Source organism: Dama dama, unplaced genomic scaffold (assembly GCF_033118175.1).
Source record: "Dama dama isolate Ldn47 unplaced genomic scaffold, ASM3311817v1 ptg000096l, whole genome shotgun sequence".
Classification (NCBI taxonomy): Eukaryota; Metazoa; Chordata; class Mammalia; order Artiodactyla; family Cervidae; genus Dama; species Dama dama.
In genome coordinates, this window is record NW_026870910.1 from 8,207,003 (window position 1) to 8,214,185 (window position 7,183).

The following is a 7,183-nucleotide window of genomic DNA, read 5'->3' on the forward strand; positions in this document are numbered from 1 at the left end:
GACCTTCAAAAATATGAAAAATATGAAGAGCTTCAAAAGGTGTGAAAAACATGAAGAGCTTCAAAAGATGTCAAAAATGAGATGAAAATGAAACGGTCTGAAAAATAGGAGGAGCATGAAGCGGTGTTGTAAATCATGAAGAGCCTGAAAAGTTGTGAAAAATATGAAGAGTTTCAAAAGGTGTGAAATATATGAGGTGCATGAAACGGTCTGAAAAATATTAGGAGCATGAATCGGTGTTGAAATACATGAAGAGCCTGAAAAGGTGTGAAAAATATGAAGAGCTTCAAAAGGTGTCAAAAATATGAGGAGCATGAAACGTTCTGAAAAATATGAAGAGCATGAAGCCGTGTTGTAAAACATGAAGAGCCTGAAAAAGTGTGAAAAATATGAAGAGCTTCAAAATGTGTGAAAAATATGAAGAGCTTCAAAAGGTGTCAAAATGAGATGAGCATGAAACAGTCTGAAGAATAGGAGGAGAATGAAGCGGTGATTAAAACATGACGAGCCTGAAAAGGTGTGAAAAATATGAAGAGCTTCAAAAGGTGTGAAATACATGAGGAGCATGAAACGGTCTGAAAAATAGGAGGAGCATTAACCAGTGTTCAAAAACATGAAGAGCCTGAAAAGGTGTGAAAAATATGAAGAGCTTCAAAAGGTGTCAAAAATATGAAGAGCATGAAATGTTCTGAAAAATAGGAGGATCATGAAGCAGTGTTCAAAAACGTGAAGAGCCTGAAAAGGTGTGTAAAATATGAAGAGCTTCAAAGGTGTGAAAAATATGAGGAGCATGAAACGGTGTGAAAAATAGAAGCAGCATGAAATGGTGTTGAAAAACATGAAGAGCCTGAAAAGGTGTGAATAATATGAAGAGCTTCAAAACGTGTGAAATACATGAGGAGCATGAAACGGGCTGAAAAATAGGAGAATCATGAAATGGTGTGGAAAAACATGAAGAGCCTGAAAAGGTGTGAAAAATATGAACAGCTTCAAAAGGTGTGAAATACAATAGGAGCATGAAACTCTCTGAAAAATAGGAGGAGCATGAAGTGGTGTTCAAAAACATCAAGAGCCTAAAAAGTTGTGAAAAATATGAAAAGCTTCAAAAGGTGTCAAAAATGAGATGAGCCTGAAACGGTCTGAAAAATAGGAGGATCATGAAACGGTGTTGAAAGACATGAAGAGCCTGAAAAGGCGTCAAAAATATGAAGAGTTTCAAAAGGTGTCAAAAATATGAGGAGCATGAAACGGTCTGAAAAATAGGAGGAGCATGAAGCTGTGTTCAAAAACATGAAGAGCCTGAAAAGGTGTGAAAAATATGAAGAGCTTCAAAAGGTGTGAAAAATATGGAGAGCATGAAACGGTGTGAACAATAGAAGCAGCATGAAGCGGTGTTGAAAAACATGAAGAGCCTGAAAACGTGTGAAAAATATGAGGAGCTTCAAAGTTGTGAAAAATATGAAGAGCTTCAAAAGGTGTCAAAAATGAGATGAGTATGAACCGGTCTGAAAAATAGGAGGAGCATGAGGCGGTGTTGAAAAACATCAAGCGCCAGAAAAGGTGTGAAAAATATGAAGAGCTTCAAAAGGTGTCAAAAATATGAGGAGCATGAAACAGTCTGAAAAATAATATGAGCATGAAGTGTTGTTGAAAACATGAAGAGATTGAAATGTTGTGAAAAATATGAAGAGCTTCAAAAGGTGTCAAATATATGAGGAGCATGAAACGGTCTGAAAAATAGGAGGAGCATGAAGTGTTTTTGAAAACATGATGAGACTGAAAAGTTGTGAATAATATGAAGCGCTTCAAAAGGTGTAAAATATATGAGGAGGATGAAATGGTCTGAAAAATAGGAGGATCATGAAGCGGTGTTGAAAAAGTAGAAGAGCCTGAAAAGGTGTGAAAAACAGGAAGAGTTTCAAAAGGTGTCAAAAATATGAGGAGCATGAAACGGTCTGAAAAATAGTAGGAGCATGAAACGGTGTTGACAAACAAAAAGAGCCTGAAAAGGTGTGAAAAATATGAAGAGATTCAAAAGGTGTCAAACATATGAGGAGCATGAAACAGTCTGAAAAATAGGAGGAGCATGAAACGGTTTTGAAAAAGATGAAAAGCATGAAAAGGTGTGAAAAATATTAAGAGCTTCAAAAGGTGTCAAAAATATGAGGAGCATGAAACGGTCTGAAAAATAGGAGGAGCATGAAGCTGTCGTCAAAAACATGAAGAGCTTGAAAAGGTGTGAATAATATGAAGAGCTTCAAAAGGTGTCAAATATATGAGGAGCATGAAACGGTCTGAAAAATAGGAGGATCATGAAGTGGTGTTGAAAAATAAGAAGAGCCTGAAAAGGTGTGAAAAATACGAAGAGCTTCAAAAGGTGTCAAAAATATGAGGAGCATGAAAAGTTCTGAAAAATAATATGAGCATGAAACGGTCTTGACAAACATGAAGAGCCTGAAATGTTGTGAAAAATATGAAGAGCTTCTTAAGGTGTCAAACATATGAGGAGCATGAAACACTCTGAAAAACAGGATGAGCATGAAACGGTTTTGAAAAAGATGAAGAGCAGGAAAAGGTGTGAAAAATATGAAGAGCTTAAAAACGTGTCAAAAAATATGAGGAGCATGAAACGGTCTGAAAAATAGAAGCAGCATGAAGCGGTGTTCAAAAACATGAAGAGCCTGAAAAGTGTGAAGAATATGAAGAGCTTCAAAAGGTGTCAAAAATATGAGGAGCATGAAACGGTCTGAAAAATAAGAGGAGCATGAAGCGGTGTTGAAAAACATGAAGAGTCTGAAAACGTATGAAAAATATGAAGAGCTTCAAAAGATGTGAAAAATATGAAGAGCTTCAAAAGGTGTCAAAAATATGAGGAGCATGCAACGGTCTGAAATATAGGAGAGGCATGAAGTTGTGTTGAAAAATATGAAGAGCCTGAAAAGGTGTGAAATATATGAAGAGCTTCAAAAGGTCTGAAATATATGAGGAGCACGAAACTGTCTGAAAAATAGGATGAGCATGAAACGGTTTTTAAAAAGATGAAGAGCATGAAAAGATGGGAAAAATAAGTAGAGCTTCAAAAGGTGTCAAAATTATGAGAAGCATGAAACGGTCTGGAAAATAGGAGGAACATGAAGTGTTGTTGAAAAACATGAAGAGCCTGAAAAAGTGTGAAATATATGAAGAGCATCAAAAGGTCTGAAAAATATGAGGAGCAGGAAACGGTCTGAAAAATATGAGGAGCATCAAACGGTTTGAAAAATATGAGGAGCATGAAGCGGTCATCAAAAACAGGAAGAGCCTGAAAAGGTGTGAAAAATATGAAGAGCTTCAAAAGGTGTGAAAAATATGAGGAGCATGAAACGGTCTGAAATTAGGAGGAGCATGAAACGGTGTTCAAAAACATGAAGAGCATGAAAAGATGTGAAAAATATGAAGAGCTTCAAAAGGTGTCAAACATATGAGAAGCATGAAACGGTCTGAAAAATAGGAGGAGCATGAAACGGTGTTGAAAAACATGAAGAGCCTGAAATGGTGTGAAAATGTGAAAAGCTTCAAAATGTGTCAAAAATATGAGGAGCCTGAAAAGGTCTGAAAAATAGTAGGAGCATGAAACGGTGTTGAAAAATATGCAGAGCCAGAAAAGATGTGAAAAATATGAAGAGCTTCAAAAGGTGTCAAAAATATGAGGAGCATAAAACGGTCTAAAAAATAGGAGGAGCATGAAGTGGTCGTCAAAAACGGGAAGAACCCGAAAAGGTGTGAAAAATATGAAGAGCTTCAAAATGTGTCAAAAATATGAGGAGCATGAAACTGTCTGAAAAATAGGAGGAGCATGAAGCGGTGTTGAAAAACATGAAGAGCCTGAAAAGGTGTGAAATATATGAAGAGCTTCAAAAGATTTCAGAAATGAGAGGAGCATGAAACGGTCTGAAAAATAGGAGAAGCATGAAGCGGTGTTGAAAAACATGAAGAGCCTGAAAAGGTGTGAAAAATATGAATAGTTTCAAAAGATGTGAAAAATATGAAGAACTTCAAAAGCTGTCAAAAATGAGATGAGCATGAAACGGTTTGAGAAATAGGAGAAGCATGAAGTGGTGTTGAAAAACATGAAGAGCCTGAAAAGGTGTGAAAAATATGAAGAGCTTCAAAAAATGTCAAAAATATGAGGAGCATGAAATGTTCTGAAAAATAGGAGCAGCATGAAACGGTGTTCAAAAACATGAAGAGCCTTTAAAGGTGTGAAAAATAGGACAAGCCTCAAAACGTGTCAAAAATATGAGGAGCATGAAACGGTCTGAAAAATAATAGGAGCATGAAGCGGTGTTGAAAAACATGAAAAGCCTGAAAAGGTGTGAAAAATATGAAGAGCTTCAAAAGGTATAAAAAATATGAGGAGCATGAAACGGTCTGAAAAAAATGAGGAGCATGAAGCTATGTTGAAAAATATGAAGAGCTTGAAAACGTGTGAAAAATATGAAGAGCTTTAAAAAGGTGTCAAAAATATGAGGAGCATGAATCGGAATGAAAAAGAGGAGCAGCATGAAGCGGTGTTGAAAAACATGAAGAGCCTGAAAACGTGTGAAAAATATGAAGAGCTTCAAAAGGTGTTAAAAATACGAGGAGCATGAAACGGTCTGAAATATAGCAGGAGCATGAAACGGTGTTGAAAAGCATGAAGAGCTTGAAAAGGTGTGAAAAATATGAAGAGCTTCAAAAGGTGTCAAAAATATGAAGAGCTTCAAAAGGTGTCAAAAATGAGATGAGCATGAAACGGTCTAAAAACTAGGAAGAGCATGAAGTCTTGTGGAAAAACATGAAGAGTCTAAAAAGGTTTGAAAAATATGAAGAGTTTCAAAAGGTGTGAAATACATGAGGAGCAAGAAACGGTCTGAAAAATAGGAGAAGCATGAAGCGGTGTTGAAAAACATGAAGAGCCTGAAAAGGTGTGAAAAATATGAAGAGCTTCAAAAGGTGTGAAATACATGAGGAGCATGAAACGGTCTGAAAAATAGGAGTAGCATGAGACGGTGTTGAAAAACATGAAGAGCCTGAAAAGGTGTGAAAAATATGAAGAGCTTCATTACATGTGAAATACATGAAGAGAATGAAACGGTCTCTAAAATAGGAGGAGCATGAAGCGGTGTTCAAAAACATGAAGAGCCTGGAAAAGTGTGAAAAATATGAAGAGCTTCAAAAGATGTGAAAAATATGAGGAGCATGAAAAGTTCTGAAAAATACGAGCAGCATGAAGCGGTGTTTAAAAACATGAAGAGCCTGAAAAGGTGTGAAAAATATGAAGAACTTCAAAAGGTGTCAAAAATATGAGGAGCATGAAACGATCTGAAAAATAGGAGGAGCAAGAAGCGGTGTTGAAAAACATGAAGAGTCTGAAAAGGTGTGAGAAATATAAGAGCTTCAAAAGGTGTGAAAAATATGAAGAGCTTCAAAAGGTGTGAAGAATATGAAGAGCTTCAAAAGGTGTCAAAAATGAGATGAGCATGAAACGGTCTGAAAAATAGGAGGAGGATGAAGTGGTGTTGAAAAATATGAAGAGCCTGAAAAGTTGTGAAAAATAGGAAGAGCTTCAAAATGTGTGAAAAATATGAGGAAAAAGAAATGGTCTGAACAATAGGAGGAGCATGACGTGGTGTTCAAAAACATGAAGAGCCTGAAAAATGTGAAAAATATGAAGAGCTTCAAAAGGTGTCAAAATATGAACAGCATGAACGGTCTGAAAAATAGGAGGAGCATGAAACGGTGTTCAAAAACATGAAGAGCCTGAAAAATGTGAAAAATATGAAGAGCTTCAAAACGTTTCAAAAATATGAGGAGCATGAAACGGTCTGAAAAATGGGAGGAGCATGAAACCTTGTTCAAAAACATGAAGAGCCTGAAAAGATGTGAAAAATATGAAGAGTTTCAAAAGGTGTGAAATACATGAGAAGCATGAAACGGTGTGAAAAATGGAGGAGCATGAAGCGGTATTGAAAAACATGAAGAGCCTGAAAAGGTGTGAAAAATATGAAGAGCTTCATAAGGTGTAAAAAATGAGATGAGCATGATACGGTCTGAAAAATAGGAGGGGCATTAAGTGGTGTTGAAAAAGATGAAAAGCCTGAAAAGGTGTGAAATATATGAAGAGATTCAAAAGGTGTCAAAAATATGAGGAGCATGAAGCGGTCTGAAAAATAGAGGAGCATGAAACATTGTTCAAGAACATGAAGAGCCTGAAATGATGTGAAAAATTTGAAGAGCTTCAAAAGGTGTGAAAAATATGAAGAGCTTCTAAAGGTGTAAAAAATGAGATGAGCATGAAACGGTCTGAAAAAAAAGAGGAGCATGAAACATTGTTCAAAAACATGAAGAGCCTGAAAAGATGTGAAAATTATGAAGAGCTTCAAAAGGTGTGAAATACATGAGGAGCATTAAACGGTGTGAAAAATAGGAGGAGCATGAAGCGGTGTTGAAAAATATGAAGAGCCTGAAAAGCTGTGAAAAATAGGAAGAGCTTCAAAAGGTGTGAAAAATATGAGGAAAAAGAAACGGTCTGAACAATAGGAGGACCCTGAAGCGGTGTTCAAAAACATGAAGGGCGTGAAAAGGTGTGAAAAATATTAAGAGCTTAAAAAGGTGTGAAATACATGAGGAGCATGAAACAGTCTGAAAAATAGGAAGAGCATGAACTGTGTTCAAAAACATGAAGAGCCTGAAAAGGTGTGAAAAATAAGAAGAGCTTCAAAAGCTTTCAAAAATATGAGGAGCCTGAAACGGTCTGAAATATAGGAGGACCATGAAATGGTGTTGAAAAACATGAAGAGCCTGAAAAGGTGTGAAAAATATGAAGAGCTTCAAAAGGTGTGAAATACTTGAGGAGCATGAAACGGTCTGAACAATAGGAGGATCATGAAGCGTTGTTGAAAAACATGAACAGCCTGAAAAGGTGTGAAATATATGAAGAGATTCAAAAGGTTTAAAATATATGAGGAGCATGAAACGGTCTGAAAAATAGGAGGAGCATGAATCGGTGTTGAAAAACATGAAGAGCATGAAAAGGTGTGAAAAATATGAAGAGCTTCAAAAGGTGTCAAAAATATGAGGAGCAAGAAACGGTCTGAAAAATAGGAGGAGCATGAAGCGGTGTTGAAAAACATGAAGAGCCTGAAAAGGTGTGAAATAAATG